Genomic DNA, 26,689 nt, shown 5'->3' with positions numbered 1-26,689 from the left:
TAAAACTTTGGATATGTTGGTTTTTAGGCTACATTAGGTTGAATTCCTTCAGGTTGCAATAAAAATCTACCGCATGCTACAAGTAGTGTTCGGAATTTTGCATCAGTAGTAGAAGCTAATGAAAGTTAACTAACCTATATCCTGTAAAACAAATTCAATAACTGAAGTCACAAGCAAAGCCCTGCTTTAAATATTCAGAGAAAAATCTAATGGATTCCAATACTTCTTAGTCTTCTGATTAATTGTTCCACGTATGACCAATTTGTCATCAATTCTGAATTTTTATCAGACCAATTATGGCCTCTGGAATATCCATATTTTTGTAATCCCTTTGGACTTTTTCACGGTGAGAAGCAATTAGATAATCCTGTTTAATAAATGAGTACATTTGATCTTAGCCCAAACTCTGAGAAATTTGAAATATGTTCCATTGTTTCTCTTTTTCAGTCGAAGTAATATCTCTCCTTTTCTCTTTTCCTCCATTGCTTGGGCTACATTCTGACAAACTATCTGCATGCCCTGAGGTTTGCTTGCAAAGATAGTTCATATTAGATAATCTTTGGCATCTTCTGGGCTTTGAAAAGCAAACGTAATTCCATTGTCCTCATTTTTGTTACTTGCAGTTCCCAAGATCTTCAGCAGATAGTATATGTATAAACTTTTCAGATATATGTAGTTTTGGCTTCTTAAAAAAATTAGTTATACATGAGCAAAATGGTGACAGACATCTGCTCATGCATAAAATGTATGTGTGTATGACAGAGGTGGTATTCAGCAGGTTCTAACCAGTTCTGGAGAACTGGTAGTGGAAATTTTGAGTAGTTCGGACAACCAGCAAATACATGACTGGAGATTTTACAGTATCCTTCCCCTGCCATGCCCACCAAGCCACGCCCATAGAACCGGTAGTAAAAAAAAATTGTATCCCACCACTGGTGTATGAGAGAAAAAGAGATTCCAAGATTAAGATTAGTTTATATATGTCATACATTTGTTTCTCCTTCTCACTTGATTATGATAAATCTTGCTGGGTTGTGAAATCATGAAATATCCATGTATCCATATGTGGCACAGAGCCTTGAGTGAGCAGTGGGCAGCAAAACTAAGAGTTGCATGATGAAGGCAATGAGCTGATTGGCTAAGGAGTAAGACATTGAATCAACATTAACTTCTTTGAACTGTCACTTTCCTTCTCTATTTGTTGATTCCCCAACATATGCCAGATCAAGAAAATAAATGGAGCAGGGATTTTAGGGATTCTTTTTTATTGTTGTAGAGTATGATAACAGAATCTTGAATTTCTCTCTGTTTCCTCTTATACCAAAGAGAATCAGTTTCTTTTGTTCTGACCCAGCCTTTGCAGAAGCAAGAAACAGACTCTCTGCAAACAACAACAACAACAACAACAACACACCTCTTTATTTTATTCTTTATGGGAATTAACTGCATTCACCAACAGAAATTGCCAGAAGGGAAGCTCAGCCAATCTAATTGTACACGTTATACTCTGACAATAAAGATAACCACTCCCCTTTCCTCCTATTTATTCCCCAGCCAGGGAGGGGCCATTCAGTGTCCACATTTGTTTTCTTCCCGAGCTGGCTCATTGTCCTCTGTTGTTCACCTCTCCTATCTGCTTTGTACATACATGCATCTGGAACAGGCCCCAGCTATTCCTCCTCATCTCTGATTCCAAAGGTAGCTGCCTCTCTGGCTGGGAAATGCCTCACGGCCCTGGCTTTATTTTTGTGTCCGACACTGAGCATCCATCAGAACCTTCCCCAAGCTCCCAGAACTGGCCCAAGTTCTTCCCCAACCTCCTCATTGTCCGAGTCTGCCACCAGCTCCACTGGTAGCTGGCAGGCCACAAGACTTTCTCACACTTTGTCCTTTCCCAGGGCTGTTCTTGCATTCCTTCCTCAAGGTTATTTCTCTACTATAGTGTTGTTTAAGATACATTTTAGTATCATAGAAAGTAGAACAGAACAAAAATTAAACTATTGAGTTACAAGCTCCCAGGAGAGAAAAAAGAAGGAAGAGGGGGAGAAAAAAGATAGAGCTTGTGAGAAGAAATTTGCTTGGAAAAAGGAACAGGAAGAAAAGTCATAGAGATATTCCAGGATAAGAACTTCCATCTAGGTCATCTAAACAATTTAAAATCCAGAAACTTTTATTACCTAAAGAACGTGTAAATGGATTTAGTGTCCATCTCTACTTCTAATACATTAGAGACACTTGAAGAGAAACTTCAGTTGGAATTAGGGAAACAATAGTTGCTGCAATGCTTGGGCTTTGGGTGATCTATTTGCCCAAGCCTGCCTTTGTACTCTTCATTTCTCCCTCTCCCACAAGAAAAAAAGAACTTACACATTTGTTTTGTTGAGTGATCAATCCTAGAGAAAATAAGAATATGCAGAGTCAGGTCTGAAAGGTTGCTTCCTCTGGAGGACTCAACTGAATTTATGGCTAAACAGTATCTTCTTACAATGCAAACTCTCATCATAGTGTTTGAGCAATCGGTGTCTATAAATAAGAACTTGGATTCATTAAAAAAATGACTTTGAGGCTTTTATGTGAAAGTATACAGAAAAACTCTCTGCTGTTATTGAAGCCCATGTGAGAGACCCAGCTAAGCAATATCCCTTGAGAATGATTGCTCAGCAATTTCAGGCTAATAAAACTGTAAAAGTCAACAATGGTACCCAATTGAAACATTCTCTCTCCTTCAGTTTCCCACTCCTAAGATGAATAGCTATATTTCTGCTTGTTACAAAGCCTCTCCTATTGGAAAAGACATGGCTTCATCAAAGTTCACTCACACTCAGAAAAGAAATCAGGTTGTGCTTCATACGTCATTTTTAAAACTCCCTTTCAATAATCCTATAATCTCTTAATTCGAGGTAGAGTTGAGGTGATTAGATGAACCTAAGCACTTACTGGTTGAATACTCTTCCTGACACCATGTGGAGTTCACAGCAGATATTTTTTTCTTTGTTTCCTAGGAGAGAGAAATAACTGCTATTGCTTAGGATTGAACTCTCAACCTTCTGAGTGGAAAATGAGCATGTTCACCACTAGGCCACCACACCACTCATTGTTTTTATACATCATTAAACATATTTAATGTTAGTTGTTGAGTTTGATAGAATTGATAGAAAAGATCCCAAATTTTGTAAAATTGTTTATCATCTTGTTCTCTGATTTCAAATGTCAATCTACTCATTTCAGCACATTCCAATATTTTTTAATCATTTCCTTCTGTGATGGTATTTTCTCATTTTTCCAATTTTTAGCAAATACAATCCTAGCTGCTGTTAATACATTTACAATCAAATATTTTAAATCTTTACTGTATGTATCAGGTAAAATTCCCAATAAAAATATCTCTGGTTTCAAGTCTATATGTTTCTTTGTCATTTTTTCCAACCACATGCGGATTTTAGTCCAGTATTTTCTAGCGTCCTCACAAGTCCACCACATATGGTAATATGAGCCAGGTATCTGATGACATTTCAAACATTTTTCGGATTTATTCTTGAACATTCTTGCAATTCTTGTCGGGGGAAAATGCCACCTGTAAAACATCTTATACAAATTTTCTTTATATGCTGTTGACATTATCATTTTATAATTTTGAGACCACAATTTTTGCCATTTCTCTAAATCAATCCCATATCCAAAATTCTTCCCCCAAGCAATCATAGTTTCTTTAACTTGTTCTTCCTCTAGTTTAATTTCCAATAAATACCCATACAATTTTTTAATCACCTCTTCATCAGTACCTGTCAAAATCTTATCTAAATCAGTCAATTTATCATAGAAACCTTCCATTTTAGAATCTTCATCAAACCTTGAATGTATTTGCGCATATGAAAACCAATTCATCTTTATACCTTGTTCCTCTAGCTTTTGTATACATTTGAGTTCACCCTTTTCATTCAATATTTCACCATATCTAACTGTTTGTTCCTTTTTGTATATTATAGGATAAGAAAATGCTTCAGTAGTCGATAACCAGACTGGAATTTTCAAATAACATTGTCTTTTAATCTTCTCCCAGTTTAACCACAGAGACTCCCGTATATAATGTCTTCTAATGTCTTGTTTTAGTTCCTTTATACCATAAAAAAGCATGCCACCCCAACAACAAATCATGTCTTTCTAATGTCAACAATCTAGTATTTCTTAGTGTTATCCATTCCTTAACCCAGGGGTCCCCAACCACCGGTCCACGGACCGGTACCGGTCCATGGAACAAATCCTACCGGGCCGCTGGTTTGCTAGACGCCGCCATCTTGTTTTGATGAAAAAGTGCTTCCGGTGAGCTTTTCCGGGTAGAAAGCTCACCGGAAGCACTTTTTCATCAAAACAAGATGGCGGCGCCCAGCTGATGCCGGTACCGGGCTGCGGCATAAAAAAGGTTGGGGACCACTGCCTTAACCCACATCAGATTTGTAGCTTGATAGTACAACTCCCAATTAGGCAAACCAAATCCTCCTCTAATTCTAGCATCTTGCAAAAGTTTCAACTTTATTCTCGCTTTCTTACCTTGCAATATATATTTCAACACAATTTTATTTAGATCTTCAAAGTAGTCTTTTCCAAGTCCAATTGGAATTGTTTGAAACAAATATAAAATTCTGGGTAATATATTCATCTTGATTGTTGAAATTCTCCCTATTAGTTGTAAATTTTCCCATTTCGCCAGATCTAGCGCTATCTGCTGTTTAAGTTTGATATAATTATTCTCTTTTAATGTACTACATCTTGCTGTCAAATATATCCCCAAGTATTTGATCTTATTTGTGACCTGAATTTTTAATAGGTCTGCCAGTTCTTCCTTTTGTCTTAATAGCATATTCTTTGTCAAGATCTTTGTCTTATCTTTATTTATTTTCAAACCAGCCACCTTTCCATATGTCTCTATCTTTTCTATCAATTTTGGTGCTGTTTCTAGAGGGTCTCCTAAAATGAAAACCAGATCATCTGCAAAAGCTTGCAACTTAAATTCTTCCTTTTTGATTTTCATTCCTTTTATATTCTTTTCATCTCTAATATTTCTGTTTAGCACTTCTAAAGTTAACAAAAACAACAAAGGTGATAGTGGGCACCCTTGTCTTGTTCCTTTTCTTATATTGATAATCTGTCAGTTCTCCCTCTATCGTTCTCCCTCTATCATTACCTTTGCCGTTTGCTTATAGTATATAGCTTCTATTGCTTGAATAAATTTTCTAGCAAAACCCATCTGTTCCAACAGTAATAACATGAATCGCCAATTCACATTATCAAATGCCTTCTATGCATCTAGAAATATCAGATATTTCAAATATTTTTCAGGATGTGCCTTGTAGTATTCCAAGGTGTCCAAGATTACTCTCATATTGTCTTTAATTTGTCTCTTTGGCAGAAATCCATTTTGATCAGGATGAATAAAATTATTTAAATATTTTTTAAGTCTTTCTGCCAATATTGAAGCAAAAATTTTATAATCTGCATTTAGTAGAGAAATGGGTCTATAGTTCTTAATTTGTAATGGATCGGCCTCCTCTTTTGGAATAAGTGTAATATAGGCTTCTGACCATGATTTAGGTATCTTCTTTAACATAACTTCATTCATAACTTCTAACAATGGAAGATTCAACGACTCTTGTAATGTTTTGTCAAATTCTGCCAGAAGTCCATCTGGGCCTGGTGCCTTTCCATTATTTTGCTTTTTGAGTGCTTCAGTTAACTCCATCATCGTTATATTGCTTTCTAACATTGTTTCAGTCTCTTTAGGTATCTGAGGTAAATTAGCATTCTGTAAGTACTGTTTAACTCTTTCCTCATCAATATTCTCTTGCATATATAATTTCCCATAGAAGTCTCGAATGATTTCCTTCTTCTCTTTACGACCATAGCAAACTTGGCCTTGGTCATCTATTAATTGCAATATTTTCCTTGATTCTTTCTCCTTTCTCAATTTGTATGCTAACCATCTACCTGGTTTGTTTGTATCTTCAAAGTAATTCTGTTTAGCACCTCCAATTTTCTGTGTTAATGCTTCTTTTTCTATTTGACCCATTTTATGTTTAATTATATCCATTTTTAGCTTGATGTCCTTTTTCTGTGACATTTTCTGTAGCTCTTTTTCAAGTCTTTTATGCTCATCCTCTAAGGCCTTAGAGGCTAGTCTTTTCATAGTATTCCTTTTCCTTGTATAGTCTATTATCAAGCCTCTAACATATGCCTTCATTGTATCCCATACGTTCTGGATTGATTTATCTTCTTTTTTGTTTTCTCTAAAGAAAAAAGCCAATTCTTTCTCCATCCACTGTGTGAAGTCTTTTTCCTTTAAAATAGTATTATTTAACGTCCATCTAGACCTTCTTTTTTGTCCTTTCCATTTAATTGTCATTGGATTGTGATCTGCCCAAGTACTTGTTTCAATATTTATTTCTTGAATATTAGCTAACAATTCTGTTGACATCCATATCATATCTATTCTGGACCATGATAAGTGTCTATTTGAATAGAAGGTATATTGTTTAGTTTTAGCATTTCTTTCTCTCCATGTATCTTTTAAGTTTATTTCATCTACCATTTTAGAAAAAGATTTAGGGAGAGTCTTTCTGTTTTGCTTTATTGTTTTCTGTGCTGTACAGTCCAATTTATTGTCTACAATTCCATTAAAATCTCCCATCATAACTATATTAGCATAGTCCAGTTCAATTATTTTCATATGGAATTTTTGGTAGAATTCTTCTTGTTTGTCATTCGGAGCATAGATTGCAATCAGGAGTGTTTTTGTATTATTGTCCATTATTTCCACCATTAGTATTCTTCCATCATCATCGGTATAAATCAATTTTGCTGGGGTGGTCTCTTTAATATATAAAACCACTCCTCTTTTCTTACATTGGGTCAAGGAAGTAAATATTTTCCCTAATATTGGCTGTATCAACAATTGTTGATATTGTTTTTTAATATGTACTTCTTGTAGACAAATTATATCAAATTTTAATTTCTCTAATTTATGAAAGGTTTTCCTTCTTTTAACGGCTGAGTTAAGTCCATTTATATTAATTGTAATCAATTTTTTCTCTTCCATGGTTATATTTTGTAGTTAAGTTTAGCAGCTCTCATAGATCTTAGTTCACGTTTTTCTTTGGCTTCCACCTTTCCACCTACTGCACATTCTTCTTTTTCAGTCGCCATTTGGCAGTCCTCTTGGAATTCAATTAGTGAGATCTCTTTTTCTGCCTCTTCCTCTTTCCCACCAAAAAATTCTGTATAAAATAATTCAGCTTTCTCAATTGAGTCAATTCTATGTCTCTGTTCTTGCCATGTGAACATTAAACCTTCTGGAATCAGCCATCTATAATTCACCTCTTTTTTAAGTAGCATTTTAGACAGGAATTGGTATTCTCTTTTCATCTCTCTCACTCTTCTGGGTATTTGTTTCAAGACCACAATCTCCTTGTCTTTATATTTCAATGTTTTCTCTTTTGCCACTTGCAATATTTGCGTTTTAATCGCTTTCTTTGTAAATCTAATGTGAACTTCTCTTGGTAAGCTATTTCTCATTGCATATCTTGTGAAAACTCGATAAACCTCATCTATTCCATCCATCATCTTCTCTTGAGTTATTTCCAAAGCTTCAGCCAGTATTTCTACCATTATCTCAGCTAAGTTTTGTCCTTTTTCTTCCTCTACATTTTGGAATCTAAGATAGAATTCTGATCTATCCATCTCCCATCTCAACATATCACTTTTATCTTGTTCAACCACCATTAATCTATTATCAATATCTCCAATCTTCTTGTCTCTTTGTTTATCTTCTTCTTCAATTTTTTGGAATCTCTCATCATACTTCAACATCATTTGTTGGATGTTCTCCATTTTTTCATCGGTTTTCCCTGTTCTTTGTTCAATGTTCTCTGTTCTTTGTTCAATGTTCTCTGTTCTTTGTTCAATGTTCTCTATTCTCTTTTCAATATTCTCTGATCTTGCTTGAATATTTTGAATTCCTTGCATAATCATCTGCAGAGTCACTTTTTCTTGTTCTTTTTCTTGCTTTAACATTGTCTGTATTGAACGTTGTCCTCCAGATGGTGGAGAGGAAGAAGTAGAAGTTGAAGAACCAGGAGCTGTAAATTTCCTACTCATTTTAAGCAATTCAAAATCTTCAGGTTCTTCTAAACCTTAATCCAATTATGAAGTAACCAATTATAGTTCAAAATAAAAATAGTAGAAAAAAGAAGCCCAATAATAATAATAATAATAATAATAATAATAATAATAATAATAATAATAATAAAAAGGGAGGACAAAATTTATTCAGGTTCTTGTATAGCTTAATCCATTCAATAGTTAGATAAAGAAAAAGACTTAAGAAAAAAAAGGAAAAGGAAAAATTCTTCAGGTTCTTCAACACCTTAATCCAATTGAAAGGTCTCAAATACAAAAGAGTGCATAAGAATAAACCAGAAAGGTAGATCAAAAAACAAAAATACCAGGAAAGGGAAAAAAAGGCTATTCCCTTAAAAAAAACATTAATACTTAAAGGCTTTCCCTTTAAAATAAAAAGCAAATGTAGAGATTGGACTTCCAAAGAAAAACAGAAAAACAAAGACAAGCTCCAACAAAGCCAAAAACCCAGATAGTTATTACAAGAAGAAGAAAAAAAATAAAATGGAATACAATAAAGCTGGTGAGGAGGGATAGCACAACTTAGAAAAAGTAAAAAGAGCACACTGCACTTTGTTTAATTATCCAAGGCTCTTATTATAACTCTCTTCTCCAAAAACTTATCCCCCTTTTCCCCCCTTGATTTCAACACCAGACTCCAGCTGTTGATAGAAACCCAGAAGAGCACCTGCAATAATACTCTCCCATGCTCTTCCCTCTATCTAATCAAATAGCAATGTCCTTGAAAAAGAGTCTCAGTTCTTTCTTTCTCAGCTTTGTCTGGTCACAGGGAAATAGAATATTTTCAAGCCTCTAGTTGGCAGTGTTACAAAGTTTCTTTGCACTCACGTTCCCCCTCCTTTTCCAAGCAAGATATAATAAGAATTAATAAAAAAGAAAGAAAAAGATATTTTTTTAAAAAAGAAATAACTAAAGGAAGCCTCTAGACTAAAATATTACAAAATCAAAAAGGAGAAAAAAAAATAGATGTAAACGAAAAAACCAGTCCAGTTTCAAAATACAAGATCGTGTATAGAAAATCCAGCAATGAGGAAAAAACAACAACATTACTTTGACATTCCTGTTTAAAATTGCCACTTAATCACTTCTGTCAAAACTTTCACAGATTCTTTCTTTTCCTTAGGGTGTCCTTTCAGATCTTAGAATAAAGAAAAAGTTCTAACCAAACCGGCACACTCTCTCTTTCTGTTCTCTTCCGTTTCAGAGCTGTCCCAACTTCAGCAGTTTTAATGGCTGCCTCTTTGCCGCTGGCAAGAAGAGCTTCTCCTGGATCTACCAGGGATTTTGCGATATCCCTGGGATCGACAGGATGCGCTCTTCACTTTCACCATCTCTTTGGGACAGTTTAGATCCGATAGGACCGTCCAGGAGCAAAGATATCGGCAGCGATCTCAGACCTCCAAGATTGCATGCCATATCATCACGATGCCAGCTCCGCCCTCCCCAAAGGCAGCGTAGTTCAAGGTTTTCCAAGTCTAGAATTTCAAGTCTGTTGGCATAAGGTATTCTGCAATGAATAGAGGAGTGGAGAACTCTTCTTGTGAAATATTTCTGGACTTTCTCAACTGTTCCAGACTGATGAGCTGTATTCAAGTATTGGTCTAGCAAATATTCCCTGGTGATATTACCAGGGAAAAACTATGCAGAATTAGGTTAACAACTCTTAATGCCTTTTTGGCTATGTAGTTACAATGGGCTCTAGCACTTAGATCATTAGAGATTAGTACTCCAAGGTCCTTGATAGAGTTTGGATCATCAACAAGGTCTTGACTATCCAGCCTGTGTTTTATTTTCTGATTATTATTTTTTTGCCAATATGTAAGACAGAGCATTTATTTGTTGAGATTTGAAGTTGCCATTTGTTTGACCATTCTGATACATAGTTGAGGTCTTTTTGAAGGGTAGCAGTATTGTTGGTGGTGTTGAATAGCTTTATATCATCAGTGAAGAGAACACAGTTGCTCTTAATACGATCACAGGGGTCATTTATGTAGAGTATGAAAAGAGTTGGTTGTAGAACACTGCCTTGGGGGACACCACTGTTGACAGGTACAGAATTTGATAGGACGCTCCCATTTTTGACCATTTGTTTTCTGTTTGACAGGAATGCTTCTATCCAGTTATGCAGTTGTCCATAGATACCATAAGATTTTAATTTTAGGAGTAGTTTGTCATGTACCACTGAATCAAAGGCTTTACAGAAGTCTATGTAGATTGCATCTATTGTTTTGCCCTGATCGAGTTGTGTAGTCCACATATTTCATCCGGTCCAATGGAAAGAGATGGTTTTAGATTGCGTAGGGCTTTTTCAACATTGTCTACTGTAAAATCTATATGTATTAGATCATTGTAGTTGTCTGTGGTTCGACTAGGAATTGTATTGTTGAGCTTGAAGCTGAAGTAGTCATTGACTGGTAGGACATTGTAGCAGATAATTTTATGTACTACACTTAAGTCCAACCATAGGTGGTGTAGTTCAAGATTGTCCAAGCCCAAAATTTCAAGCCTGGTGATATAGGGTATTCTGTTGTGAGCAGAGGAGTGTAGCACTCTTCTCATGAAATACTTCTAGACTCACTCAATTGTATTAATGTCCGATATACAGTGCAGATTCCAGACAGATGAGCTGTATTCGAGTATTGATCTAGCAAAGGTTTTGTATGCCCTAGTTAGCAATTCAATATTTCCAGAGGAGAAGCTTCGTAAGATTAGATTTACAACTCTTAATGCCTTTTTGGCAATGCTGTTACAGTGAGCTCTAGCACTTAGATCATTAGATATGAGGAGCTGAGGTGGACATCCAATCTTGGGGAGGATTTTATAAAGGCAATCCCTACTCTAAACAAGTCAAAAGCCTTTGTAAGATCTATGAAGGCTACAAAAAAAGTGGCTGTCTTTGTTCCCTGCACTTCTCCTGAAACTGTCTAAGGGAAAATACCATATCAGTAGTGGACCTGTTGGCTCAGAATCTGCACTGTGATTCTGGATAGACTCTCTACAAGCACCTGGAGCCTCTTCAATACGACACAGGCAAGCAGCTTTCCTGCAACACTAAGAAGAGAGATGCCGCAGTAGTTGTTACAGTCACCCCTGTCACCTTTGTTCTTATACAGTGTGATGATATTTGCATCCTTTTTTAAAATTTATTTTTAATTTTAATAATGCAAATACATCTTCCCTCCAACAAAGACAGAAAATTTCATGCAGTTCAGTGGGGATGATCTCTTTGCAGCACTTCAGAACTTCAGGAGGGGTGTTATCTTTCCCGGGTGCCTTGCCAGAGGCAAGGGAATCCAGGACCTCACTGAGTTCTTCTAAAGTTGGTTCACTGTCAAGCTCCTCCAAAACAGGCAGGCACTCAATGTTATTTAATGCTTCTCCAGTTACATTTCCTCCAGAATATAACTCAGAGTAGTGCTGCACCCGCCATACTATCTGCTGTGCTCGGTCCTGGATGACCTTGCCTGTAGCTGACTTCAGGGGGTCAGATTTATTCAGTATTGGACCTAAGGCCTGCTTGATGCCATCATACATCCCCTTGATGTTGCCTGTGTCAGCTGCTATTTGGATTCGAGAGCAAAGCTGCAGCCAGTATTCATTAGCACATCTCCTGGCAGTCTGTTGGGTTTTACTATGAGCACTTCACAGAACTTGTAGGTTACACTCACTGGAACAGGCTTTATATGCAATTAAAGCTCTCCTCTTTTCCTCGATGGCTGGCATCTAGGTGCCTGATCAGCACACATAAAATTGAGCAAGGCTTCAATTACACAGTCACAGCCACCATCTTCAGGGTTTTTTTGGACACCCCCTCTCCAGTAAATGGTCCTGGACATATAATTCCTTCTCAAGACCTTTTAATTCAATTTCTGCATACCACATAGAACTGATATTATGATGAATGTTTGTCATGTTTCTAGAGATCTGAGAATACCTATAGGGAGTAGATATCTATATCTGAATTCAACAGAGGGCAATTGTTATTTTCTTTTCGTCTGTATACATGGTTTTTCTTCCACAATCTTTTTTCTAAGAATACTATTCTTAAATATAACCATCTGCTGATCTTTTTCCACATTTGTATCAGATGTGCAAAGTGTTCCCTTAAAAGCAATATAATGTCATATTGTGATGTGGCTAGGAGTTAATGGTGTTTTCTATGAAAATTTGTGCATTTACTGATATTTTTTGCTTGCTTTTGGAAATATTTCATTTTAGGTTCAACATATTGCTGACATAATGTCAAAATGCTACAACTTTATATAATAAAAACACTTTGCATATGCCCACACATGTTTATTACATATTTACATTGTTGTATATATAGCTATGCAAATGCTATAGATAATTTAGGAATAAGTGTTTTTCTTGTTTAGACTGCCAAGAGGAAAAAAAAATTCTTTGAGGGTATAAGATTTAAATGCAACAGCAGTTGGCTGAGTCAAATTTTCATATAAATTAATACCACTATAGTATTTTAATAAAGCCACAGTGCTTTTGAAATTATGGAAACATCAATCACTTAACACAATTATTGACTTCATGCATCATCTGGCTCATTTTTTGACAAAGTTGTTGGGAATTTCATAAACATCATACATCAAAGGGCTATAAAGTTCCCTGTTGAGCTAGTCCTAAACTTTCCCAGGGACCATTGTTCTAAGAACTCCCCCCAAGTCAGTGGTTTTGTGATATGCCACAATGTAATTAAAATGTTGATATATGCAAAGATTTGTAAAGTAGATAAAAATGGTATGTTGCGCATAGAAGTTTAAAAGAGAGGAGCAGATGTCTTTATATCCAAAGATGTATGAAAAGTGCCAATAAAGAGTAGACAGACAGCTTACATATGTAGGATAGACAGGAAGATATATTAATTGTCAAAAGAAAATGGACAAATTCTGGAAAACGTTCCCTCAGAATAGGGCTGAGGAAGATATTGTATAAATATATATAAATACAGGTGTTCCTTGTGTTATCACTTTAATGGAGCCTGCTCATTATGATTGCAAGTCATGACAGTCATCATGTGAGGCACGCTTAATGATCTCCAACCATGTTTATTAAGCAAACATGCAGGTCATTATATGGAGTATGGAGTTTAATACTAATTCTAGTGCAGACCCAGAACTGCCTGCCTCGGCCTCCCAAGGCTTCCCCAGCCCTCTCCCAGCCCCTAAGGCATTCCATATGCTGCTTTACCTCTCCCACACTGGATCCAATCAAAGGACCTTCCCAACTCTTATTGGGACCTTCCCAATAAGAACCATGTTCATGGTTCTTATACACCATGCTTTACTCCATGAATTATTGTGGTTTCATGAACACTGATTTTGACAATGCAAGAGATAACTTTAGTTCCTTATGTTGTTGTTGTTGTTGTTGTTGTTTGTTGTTGTTGTTGTTGTTGTTAGATCTCCTGGATCACTACAGGCTTTGTTCTTGATGCAATTTTGATTACTTCAGCACTCCAATTAAATGATGTTAAGTTTCCTCCATTTCTAAATGATCTGCCAGGACTGGTGGACTGGTGGAGTCCAAACTCTTTAGAAATAGATTTGTACACTTTTTCAGACTGGTGAGTATCAGCAACCGTTTTCTGGGAGGTCCTTAGAAATCTCCTTTGATCAAACCCTAACACACTTCCATATACCTATGTTGTAAAGATCAGACCTCAAACTGTAGTACTTTTATTAAAAGTTACAATTGAAAGGTCATATTTAGACACAAATACTGAAAATTCAAAAGGGTTCACAAGCATTTTAAGCACCACTATAGTTGTCCCAAATCTAGATATGCTATAAACATTGTCATCCAGCACTATATTGTCAATCACTTTATCATATTTATCCATGTGATTTTCTTGATAAATTACAGGAGTGGTTTTCTATTGTCTTCTCTCATGCAGTAGAAAGCAATGTCTTTGATGTTATCACTAAAGTATTCATCTGCTTCTAGCATATTCATATATCACTATTGCCCAATATAAGTTGGTCATCTAGTAACTAGGATCAGCTTACCTTGGAGACCCTGCTGACAGCATAGGTTGTCATCAATTTATGACTACAATTGGGACCAGAATTTCTGCTACTAAGCAAGGTGGTTGTTAAGTGATTCTTGCCTGATTTTATAACCTTTCTTTAATCAGAGTTGTTAAGTAAATCATTGCTGTTGTTAATTGAATCCTGCAGTCATTAAGCAAATATGGCTTTCTTCATTGGCTTTGTTCATAGAAGGTTATCTGGTAGGTTGTTAATAGCTATGGCATGACCCCAGGCTGCCACAACTATCATGAATACAAACTGGTAAGTGCTCAAATTTTGATCACAGGACCCTGGGGATGTTGCACCTGTTATAAGAGTGAGGAGCAGTTGTAAGTCACTTTTTTCAATGATGTTGTAACTTTGAATGGTTGCTAAACAAATAGCAATAGCACTTAGACTGATAACCACTTCACAGTGCTTCACAGCCAGGGATGGGATTCAAAAATTCCAGCAACCAGTTCACTCCCTGGTTGCTGGGTGGGTGTGGCCATGGTGGGCGTGACCTACCAGAACTTCCTGTTTCCGGCTTCTGGTAGTCCGCCTGGGGGAGACCATTTTTGCTCTCCCAAGGGTCCAGAGGCTTCTCCCGGGTCTTTGGGAGGGCAAAAATGGCCTCTCCTCAGCTCTGGAGGCCTACTGGAAGCCAGAAACAGGCCCATTTCATGACTTCCAATACTTTTGGGAGGGCCGTTTTTCACCCTCCCAAGGGTCTGGAGGCCTCCCTCGGGCCTCTGGGAGGGTGAAAACAATCTCCCCCAGGCTCTGGAGGCCCTCTGGAAACAGGCACATTTCCAGATGTCGAGATCCAGGCATCGTGTCAGCCATTCGGAGCCCTCCAGCTTCATAGGGGTTCGAAAGGGAGACTGATCTCAGCTTCCCAAACATTACGGCAGAACTGATAGATGGAATAATCCCAGAAATGTGATGTTTGGTCTGGGGTGCTACAAACTGGAGCTTTTGTACCTCTTAAAGCAGCACCAGCCTAGGATTGCAGCGTCTGCCATTTGGCGAGGGGAAACAAGGCTGTCAACATTGGATACGACCCTCTGGGGAGGGAGTGGCTCTGACATGAGCACATGAGATGGTGGGTTTACAGGGATGGCACAGGGATGGCACAGAGGGGAGGAGAGGATTGGGATCAGAGGATTGAGGTATCGGGATGAGAGAGGGCATTTGTTAGGTGTTTGCAGACCCAGGATGGATTAAGCTATAATCAATGTGAACTGGGGTAATTAGCTGGAGGCAGATGACAGGAGATAGTTGTGTGTAGGAGGGGGCATGGCCATGTCTATAAACAGCACTGGCAGGCAGGACACTCCCAGCGCTAACCTTGATTGGCTTCCATCCATTCCTGTCAGAGCAGGGAGACTGATGTTTGTGAATAAACCGAACTATTATCACATGAGTTGTGAGAGTTGGCATGTTTATTGTTACAAATCTTCAAGTCCCTAGAAGACCGGCTGAGACCGGACTTCCAGAAGGCCTGTTTTTACCCCTCCCAGAGCCTTCATGTAGATCCTGCACTTACCTGCATCGCGTGGAGATTCCTGGGAAGGAGAGGCAGGGTGAGTGGGGCCAACCAGTTGGTTGAAATACTGGTTTGGCAAACCAGATGTAACTTTAACATCCGGTTCACCCGAACCAGTCCAAATCAGTAGAATCCCACCCCCTGTTTACAGCCTTCTCTAAGCAGTTTACAGAGTCAACATAATTTCCCCCAATAATCTGGGTCCTCATTTAACTGACCTGAGAAGGATGGAAGGCTGAATCAACCTTGAACCTGGTGAGATTTGAACTGCTAAATTGCAGGCAACTGGCAGGCAGCAGAAGTAGCTTGCAGTACTGCATTCTAACCACTGTGCCACCACAGCTGTTTGTTTAAATGTTGAGAACTAGGTGTAGATACTTTAGGCCTACTGTCCCAAGGTTCATGGTTCATGCTTTCCGGGAACATTCCCTGCAACAAATTGCAACATTATGCTGGCTGAAGGTTGTGTCCAATACATCAAGACAACACAAGCAAAGTAATTTTGAGTGAAATTATTGAAGGTAGCTTTTTCCAAGTTAAGAGGAAAAAACTGCCTTCAGTAATTTCACTCAAAATTACTTTGCTTTTATTCATACCTTAAATCATTTCTGATTTCCTAGATGCCATATTTGTTTTAAACAATGCTCTAACCATCTGTGTGGCTTCTCCATGTTTGAATCTAAATGAGAGATTGAAATGCCACCCACCTCTCTCAAAGTTAGCATGTTATACAAATTCTCTGTGGATAATATGAGCCATTGTAGTCATTGTATTTCTTTGAAAAAGATAGTAAATCATGGTGCGACAAGGAATAAAAACCTAATGTACACAGAAACTGCTACATCATCAATGGGGTGGGGGGATGCTTATAAAGTGCCTGTGATTGCTTGACCTGAGGGATAACTCTGAGCTTAGAGATCAGTTGAGAAGCAGCAATATATTCTTATGGCAAAGAAATTAAGATTAGAGTTCTTCTGACCTGGATTTAAGGTTTATAAAAATATAAATGAATGATTCGACTTTGTTTCCTTGTTGGAGACAAGCTTCACTTTTGCTTCCCTCTATTTTGTGTGTGTGAGTGTCTGTGTGTGTGTGTGTGAGAGAGAAGATATCTGATGGGGACATCAATTTCTTTAGTGGAGAAGAAATGCATCAGATTCTCAATAGTGTAATAATGTAAAGTTTCTTCATCCAGCCCTTCAAATATTCTTTTCATGGACCTCTTTCCTTCCACCCTCATAACAACAACAATGTATTAATTGTTGCTCATATACAACCTAAGTAGAAACTGAATTACCTGATTAACAAGGATTACCTGCACAACATCATTAGAGTGATGGACCAATTTTGCTTGGTTAATTGACTTTTGCAGGTAATGTAAGCATTAAAGAGTGGGTCACTCTGCTGAACCCTGAATCCTGGATGCCATTCAAATATTCTTCCCCATTCGGCATGGTCCTTTTTCCTTCTACGATCATAACAACATAAAAAAAAATTGTTGCTCATATGGAATTGGCTTCTTCGGGTAGTGTAAACATTCCATAGTAGGACACGTTTTGCTGAATCCTGAAACCTGGATGGTGGCAGTTTGTTGTGCCATCATTCCTGGTTATTAGTACACTCTCACAACAATTGCTATTTTCAATCCCACAAAGGCAATTTGAAAGCAACCCATAATTACTTTCAAAACTGCTAGTTAAAAGCGCTGAGAAGAATCAAAATCATTGCCTCATCCCAAGATGACACGGGTCAAAAGTCTCTTCACAAATGCATGTGTGTATATATAAACACAAACACTGTATTAGAGTGTGAGGGACTTCAAAAATTCCTGTGTGGAAATTGAACAAATATTAAGCCCATGATGGCGAACCTATGGTACATGTGCTGGAAGTGGCACACAGAGCCACTTCTGCTGGCATGCGAGAGGTTGCCCGGAAGAGTCCCACTGCACATGTGCATGTGCACACCGCCGCCTGAAAGCTGATTGTCGGGTATCTGGTGCACATATGCAGCGGGTGGGGGTGCACAGGAGATGCACACACATGCTCAGAGATGTGCAGTGCACAGGGGATCTTGCATGCATATGCAGAGACGTGCGGCAAGCATGAGGGGATCATGCATGCACGTGCAGAGACGTATGGCATATGGGGGGATCGCACACACATGTGCACCCAAAATCTCCATATAACTAGTTTTACAGATGCTTTTTTTAATTGTGGTCACAAATACAAGGCAGGCAAATCAGAATAAATTGGCTCAGGTCTCAAATAGAATTAGCAGCATGGTGTGGAAGTCAGACACTGATTTTGAACTGATATAAGTCATTGTGTGGAAATACTATTACTGAGATGATACTATTACTATTACTATTATCTGGAGAACCTTTAGATTGCAGAGAAAAGGTGACCTCTTATTTGCTATCTACTGATCATCCAGATATTCATAGGCCAGATTTGGTAATCCTATCTTAGATGACTGATTGTGGAATCCTAAGGGAGATATTTTCCTACTTTCCATACTTTTTAACACAAATCCCTTACTAGGTTAGCACTCATAATAGAGCTTTAAGAGGAGTGTGTGTGTGTGTATGCGTGCATGCATGTGCGCATATATATTTGTTTTGTTAAGTTTTCACGGAAAATACCCGAACAAAGCCGAAAAGTCTGCCTTAAAGGCAAGGGGACAGGGGCAGCCACGGGCTACTGGGAAGCCCCACACCCGAAGCAGCTGGGCAGAGGGAGTGTGTGTGCGCATGGCTCACCCCAGGCCGCTTCTACCAGCCAATCGAAGTGGCTGTTGAATGCGCTTGGGAAGCTTCCCTCACGGAAAAGAGTCTGCCTTAAAGGCGAGGGGACAGGGGCAGCCGCGCCTCGCCCGAAGCAGCTGGGGACTGTGTCCTTTAGGGAGCTTTCGGTGGGCAGATAGAAGCAGCCTGGTGGCGAGGAGAGTGTGTGTGCGTGCTCGCCCCAAGCCTCTTCTACCGGCCGATCGAAGTGGCTGTTGAATGCGCTTGGGAAGCTTCCCTCGAAGAAAAGAGTCTGCCTTAAAGGCGAGGGGACAGGGGCAGCCGCGCCTCGCCCGAAGCAGCTGGGGACTGTGTCCTTTAGGGAGCTTTCGATGGGCAGATAGAAGCGGCCTCGTGGCGAGGGGAGTGTGTGTGCGTGCTCACCCCAGGCCGCTTCTACCGGCCGATCGAAGTGGCTGGTGATTCTGCCTTCAAGGGAGCTTCTATCAGCTATCAGGGTATTCTAGCCTAGGCTACCTGCAGGGAACTCCTAAAGGCAAGTTTTCTGCCCCCCCCTGCCCTTTCCCCCATTTCTCTTCACCTCGTGTAGTTCTAACGAACGATGTGAAAAATGGCGGGAAACGCATGCTTTTAATAGGCCTTAATTTAGGGGTGGGGCTTAATTTCACCTCCTGCCAATAAAACATGGTGGGGCTTTCTATTGGTGGAGGCCGTATTGTTGGAGAAACACGGTATATATATTTTCTGAGGTTCTCGTGGGTGTTTGTATGTGGATCTTTGGTTATTTGGGTTTTATCCCACGTAAGATTGGAAGTATCTAGGCAACGTTTCGATGAAGTCTCATTCATCATCTTCAGGCTTGTGTCTTCGGCTCTGTGCTTCTCAGAGTGATGTGAGCTTGCAGCTGCTTCTTCCTTTTAACTGCTAGTGGGGGTGTGACTTGATCGGGTGGGGGCTTGGCTGTGTTCTGATTGGGTGGGGGTGTGTTCTCATTGGTTGGGGGTTTGGCTGTGTTCTGATTGGTTGGGGGGGTTGGCCGTGTTCTGATTGCCTGGAGGTGTGTTCTGTTCACGTGGGGACTTGGTTGTGCTTAGGTTAGTCTTAGTTGCTGGGGGATTTGAGCTGGTGAGCTGTGATCCTGCTGTTTGGCTTCGGGTTCGTGGTCGTGCCGCATCTTCATGGTGGGTGTCAGTTCGCTTCATGTATGGCTCGGAGGGGATTGAAGCGGGTAGTGATGCAGCTACCAACCAGCTAAACACCTCATGAAACTAGCAGAACACTGCTTAACCAATACATATTTCATATACAAAGGACAAAGATACAAGCAAATTGAAGGAGCCCCTATGGGATCACCACTGTCACCCGTGATTGCAAACCTGTTCATGAAAGAATTCGAATCCAGAGCTCTAGCCAATGCCACCCACAAACCCAAACTATGGCTAAGATACATCGATGACACATTTGTTATTTGGCCCCATGGAAAAGAAAACTTAAACAATTTCCTAACACACCAAAACAGCACACACCCAAAAATCAAATTCAACATGGAAACGGAAACAAACAACTAGCATTTCTAGATGTACTAATCTACAAAAAAACAGATGGCACACTAGGACACACCATATACCAGAAGAAAACACACACCAACTGCTACCTCAATGCCCAATCCCACCACCACCCAGCACAGATAAACTTCGTGGCCAAAAACACTAATTGCCAGAACCAAACACCTGGCAGACAAGACACACATAAAGACTGAACTATGCACCCTGACTAAAGTACTGACAGCCAATGGCTTCCACAAAAGCAAAATCACAGGCCTGATCCACAAAAACACACTGAGACATAATGGAGACCTAGAAGAACAGACCTATGGAACAGCTGTCCTGCCTTACATAAGAGGTACTACAGACAAAATCAGTAAGACACTACACAGGCATCATATCAAGACTGCCTTCAAAACAGACAGAAATATAGCAGCCATCCTAAGAAACCCCAAAGATAAAATTGACCTGGAAAACCAAGGCATATATGAAGTCCCCTGTGCATCATGCCCTGCCACATACATTGGACAGACCAATAGAAGAATAAGTACCCGCCTAGATGAACACAAAAATGCAGTAAAACAGCTGGAACACACTTCCTCACTAGTCCAACACATGAAAGCCACAGGTCATAGCATTAACTTCAATGGCACCAAAACCCTAGCCACTATAGAAAACCCCAGCTACAGAATTATCAGAGAAGCCATAGAGATTTTAAAAAGACCTGAAAGCATTAATAGAAGAGATGACTCCACCAGACTGTCAATTATCTGGAAACCTGCACTCACAAACAAAAAATCTCCACACCACAAGCCAGGCAAACACCTGGGCACAAACAGACCCCCCCGTGATACCTCCAGCTCAAACACACCCCAACCAGGCACCCAGATGGAACCTAGCTTCCTAATAAATGATAGCCGTCCATTTACTCGAAGCCAAGCTGCACTAAAAGCCTCCAATACAGTAAACACAATGTTGCCAGCCAATCAAGACAAAAAAATGCTACAAAACAGACAGAAGATATTAGAAACACCAATCAAGCAGAACACAGCAAACTTCAAGACCAATAAACACAGACCAAGACTCCCAACCAATCAGGATGAAGAAAAAACCATTCTAACACAGCAGTAGGCTAGCTCCAAATTTAAAACAGAAACTGCTGTGAAAGCCTGACTCACAGATGAACACAATACACAAGCCTGATGATGGCAGATGACATTCTGCCGAAACGTTGCTACAACTTTAAAAGCACAACTATAATGATGTGGGGAAATACCCAAACAAAGCTGAATACCATACATGTAAGTACCTGCGAAAACTTAAGAATATATATATAATATATAGCCTAGATACTTCCAATCTTACGCGGGAGAAAACCCGAATAACCAAAGATCCACATACAAATACCGAGAACCTCAGAAAACAAATATATATATATATATATATATATATATATATATATATATATATATATATATATATATATATATATATATATATATATATATATATTTGTTTTCTTAAGTTTTCATGGTACTTACATGTATGGTGTTCAGCTTGGTTCGGTATTTTCCCACGTCATTGTAGTGCTTGTGGTGTGGAGATTTTTTTTTTGTGAGTGCAGGTTTCCAGATAATTGACAGTCTGGTGGAGTCATCTCTTCTATTAATGCTTTCAGGTCTTTTTAAAATCTCTATGGCTTCTCTGATAATTCTGTAGCTGGGGTTTTCTATAGTGGCTGTTTTCTATATATATAGTGGGGTTTTCTATAGCATGAACAGAAGAGATGATTCCACCAGGCTGTCAATCATTTGGAAGCCTGCACTCACAAACAAAAAAATCTCCACACCACAAGCCAGGCAAACACCTGGGCACAAACAGATCCCCCCTGATACCTCCAGCTCAAACACACCCCAACCAGGCACCCAGATGAAACCCAGCTTCCTAACTAATGATAGCCGTCCATTTACCCGAAGCCAAGCTGCACTAAAGGCCTCCATTAAAGTAACACAATGCTGCCAGCCAATCAAGATACAAAAAGAGCCAAAAACGGACAGAAGATATCAGAGACACCCATCAAGCAGAACACAGCAAACTCCGAGACCAATAAACACAGACCAAGACTCCCAACCAATCAGGATGAAGAAAAAACCATTCTGGCACAGCAATAGGCTGCCCCAAATTTAAATCTGAAACCACTGTAAAAGTCTGACCCACAGACGGACACAATACAGAAGCCTGATGATGGCAGATGAGATTCTGCTGAAACGTTGCTACAACTTTAAAAGAACTACAATGACGTGGGAAAATACCGAACCAAGCCGAACACCATACATGTAAGTACCGCGAAAACTTAAGAAAACATATATATATATATATATATATATATATATATATATATATATATATATATATATATATATATATATATATATATATATATGCATGTATGCATGTATATATGTATATATGTATATATGTATATATGTATATATGTATATATACACGCACCACACACACACACACACACACACACACACACACACACACACACACACACTGGATTTGAGACTCAAATGCCACACAACATAGTGAGCTCCCATGACTTCCCTAGCTCCTGGCCAACTAGTAGTTTGAAAGCATGCAAATGTGAGTATATGAATAGGTACCACTTCAGCAAGAAGGTAACAGCATTCCATGCATCCCAGCATATAGTCATGCTGGCCATAACCATATAAGAGATCTTTGGAAATTGTTGACTCCTTTGACTTAGAAACAGAGATGAGCAGTGCCCCATACAGTCAGATACAACTGGACAGGAGAAACCTTTACATTTGTGCCAGTGTACAATGCATTAATGAACTAAACAAATGTATGTTGCCCACTCTGCTTAGGCCAAACAACCATCTCAATTTGCTTAGTTCACATTCTTCAGTATTGAGCCCGGCACTAAAGGAATATTTTGTGGAAAAATATTTTTTATCCCTGGTGGGGGGGAGGAGAATGTATCTATTGCCATACAGTGTCTAAGTAAATATTAGAAATATAAATCATGCTGTGTATTAATAAGCTATTATAAGCTAAACACTTTCAACCTTGCCTTCTTCCTGTAAGGAACAAACAAAGTAATTCCCTCTGCTGTTCCCTTAAAAGGACAGGTTAGTTTCTCCATCCTCCATTGCTTCCTCAGAGGATGCAACTTGCCGATAAAAGAATCAATGTTGATGTTTTGTTTTAAAGGACATTGCTTACAGAAACACTTTCTACCTAAGTCAGTTATAGTGGAATCAATATTTAGTGTGCAGCAAGCGGCACTTTTATGATAGTTTGAATGACACTTTTCCCAGATAAGTGAAAATGAACAGCACTTGCCACTGAGCATCCCTTTTGACAGATTCACTGAAGCATTCCCCATATGACCTCTTCCAACTTTGAAATGAAAATGAACACCTACTAGAGGCAATCAGACTCACAACTCCCTTTGAAATAGAAAACCCTCAAATTAACTGGCATTAGAAAGTCATCCTGAGTATGCTCACAATTTTCCAACAGTTGTTATTTCCACTATCTAAAGAAAAATAAAAAGATATGTTTTCTCAAGCACTCAATTGTTATTTTTAGAAACACACAAAATATTGAGTACATGTGATTTCTTAAGGGTCCTTGTTTTCATTTCTAGGATTTTGTGAGGGATGATTAAAAAAAATGAGACTCAGTTACTGCAATAAACTACAATGATCCTTCTTTGGACACCTTTTGAAAACAAGGTCACCATTTACCATCCTGTAATTGACATTTCATTGAGTTTCTAGGACTTCTCAAAGATTTATCAAAGAAACTCATGACAGTGCAATTCAAGATTACAGTTAATACATGAGCACAGTATCATTTGGTTCAAAAGTATGTGCCAACTCTCAAAGCATCCCTGAACTGTTCTCGAGTTGCCATGGGCAAAGGGAATGGGAGAGAGAACTTTGCTGCTATCTCAAGGAGCTGGTATTTGAGTCAAAACAAGGCACATTCCACCCAAATCACCAAAACTGTCTCTACGGGAACCCACAGTGGCTGGAGGGAGGGACTTTTACAACCCATGAAATTGCTTCATTGGGAAATGTGACTAATGACACATATTGGGGGAAGGGAAAATAGGGTCAGAGACAAAGCGCAAATTAACTAAGGTCAGAGTTGGCTCCACCTGGTCCATGCCGGCATGAGGCTCCTAATAAATAACTGGATTTCTTTTGAAGCTTGGCTTCAGACTCAAGATTTAATTAGGACATCTGTCAGAACCCTGACAGTGAGCCAACCCTTACATCAGTTAATTTGTGCTTTGCCTCTGACCCTGTTCACTCTCCCCATATGTGTCATCAGTCACATTCCCCAATTCAAAGTAATCTGTTCCATATTCTCTCACCCTCCCCTTTCATTTAAAAAAAAACATCTTTCTGGGGCAGAACTAGCTTGCCCACTGTGACTTGAACCAAACAGAGCTAGTAGTTACTACTCTACACAGCATTGTAGTCTTCTGACTAATGTAACATTTCCATTTAAACAAAAACAAACAAATAATCATCAGATGTAGTAGCCAATATGTGAAAAAATTGCCAAGGATTTGAGCCAGATTTATACACTCAATGCAGTGTATTATCAGTCTTCAAAATATTTCAAGTGTTGGCACATTTCCTAATGCACTTCCTCTGCCCCCAAAATTATTAAAATACTAGACTTTAGAATAAGGTGCAGAAAACAGTCCATAGAAAAATCCTTGGAAGGCATTACAAAAAACTTTGATAGTGGTATAAAGAACTTTCTGAGTTAATTGTTTAAAGTCAATTTAAATTGGGCCATATGGTACATTAAGTAGAATGAGACTTTGGTGCATAAAAACATTTCTAAACCAGTAGTTGTCTGTCCACATTTGTCAAGAAAACAAATTTCAGGCAAAGGAGACCATTACTGGGCACAGGGTGAAAATTAAAAAAAAGAATAAGGCTATCTGGAGGCTATAAAAGATTTATATCTGTACTCAGACACTATAGAGAACTGGTTACCGAGATGAAAACAAAGTAATTGGGTCTCTGCAATGACATGAAGAGGCACAGTGCTCAGTCTAATCAATGGCTGTAAGAGTTCATAGGGGTTTGCTCTTGATACATTGGTTAGCATAGTGGTACAATTGGAAAATGAATCCGTGGTAAATGGGCTGGCAATGCTTGTTTCTGAATGACCATAAAGAGCCTAAAATGCTGTTGAAATTGAATTAGAATTATTCTACTTTCCCCTCCTAATAGAAAACTTCAGACTGTTTTGGCTAAACATGTGTGCCGGGGCTGCAAATGGCAGTCTTCACAACAATTGTAGTCCTCTTTGGGTTTGCTGATTTGAAAGCAATGCAAGTGATGGAGACCTGATGGCAGAAAGCCCTGGATTGGGAAGCCTGGCAGTGAATGTTTGGTCTCCCACCTCCAATATTGGGGTGTGTTTTTTTTGGCTGCTCTGATCCCACTAAGTCAAATATACTAGTCCTTTTTAGTATCCCCGTGTCAACAATTCAGGATCTGAAGATCAACAAGACTGAGTGGCAGGGCTGGTGTAGTATTAGAGCGGAAATACAATTAGTGTTGTAAAATGAATATAGTCATAAGAATTGGTTATCCTGTGTATTCTTGGGATGTTTTTAACCTTTCCTTTCTTTTACTTTTTTTGAATGAACTTTCTTGTTGCAAATTGAAGAAAGGAAAATCCACGAATGGGTAGGTGGATAGATGCTAATTCAAACAGTATTCTATTGGTTGAAGAAGCATGAATTTATGTTGCCTGGGACAGAGTGAAATTTGAAAGCAAAATATCTAGGAAAAGGTCATAAAGAGGAGGAAGCAGCATTACCTAAGTGATGCCTATGTGAGGATTTATGCAAGAGGTTTCCCAGTTAGGCAACCACAAAATATTAGAAAAATATTTTCCATTTCCTGCGCTCATTACTGGAGGGCTCTCTGATATATAAATGCGTATATTTATTCATTCATTGTTTTAACTACTTAGTTGAGCCATTAATATCTAAACTTCATGCAACTCTCATTATTTGTCAATTGGTCCTATAATTTTATACTTTAGATCACAATTATAATAGTGTAATGATCCAATATGTTTAATGGTCAGCTATGACATAAATTTGTAGCAATTAAGGAAAAACAAGAGGTAAAAATAATGAAGATAGTTTAAGCTTCTTCTCAGAAATCTGCTTCCATATATGCATAAGCTGCTGGGTCTACTTTTTATATCTGCAATGAAATAAACATGTACAAAATAGTACTTATGCATTTTCAACTCAAAACAGAATTATCCAGGGCATGATCCTTCCTCCCATTCCATGAATTAATCCAGTACTACTCAATCTGGTGCTTTCTATGCTCATTGGATTTCAATTTCATACTTTTTAGTCAATTTATTTATATTAGCTGGATATTCTGAAATCTGTAGCACAATGCCTTTGCAGAATATTAAGGAAGTAACATTGTGTTATCTCTATTGAAAAACTGTGAAAAGAAGAGTTAGATCTACTAATATTTATCTCAATATTAACAGGGGGGAACTGGCAAGTTTGAATGTTTAGACCATCAGGTATGTCCCATTTTTC

This window comes from Notechis scutatus, chromosome 2 (genome assembly GCF_049901735.1).
Source record: "Notechis scutatus isolate UNSWTSFEM ecotype Mainland chromosome 2, rNotScu1.2, whole genome shotgun sequence".
NCBI lineage: Eukaryota > Metazoa > Chordata > Lepidosauria > Squamata > Elapidae > Notechis > Notechis scutatus.
This window is presented reverse-complemented; position numbering follows the sequence as displayed.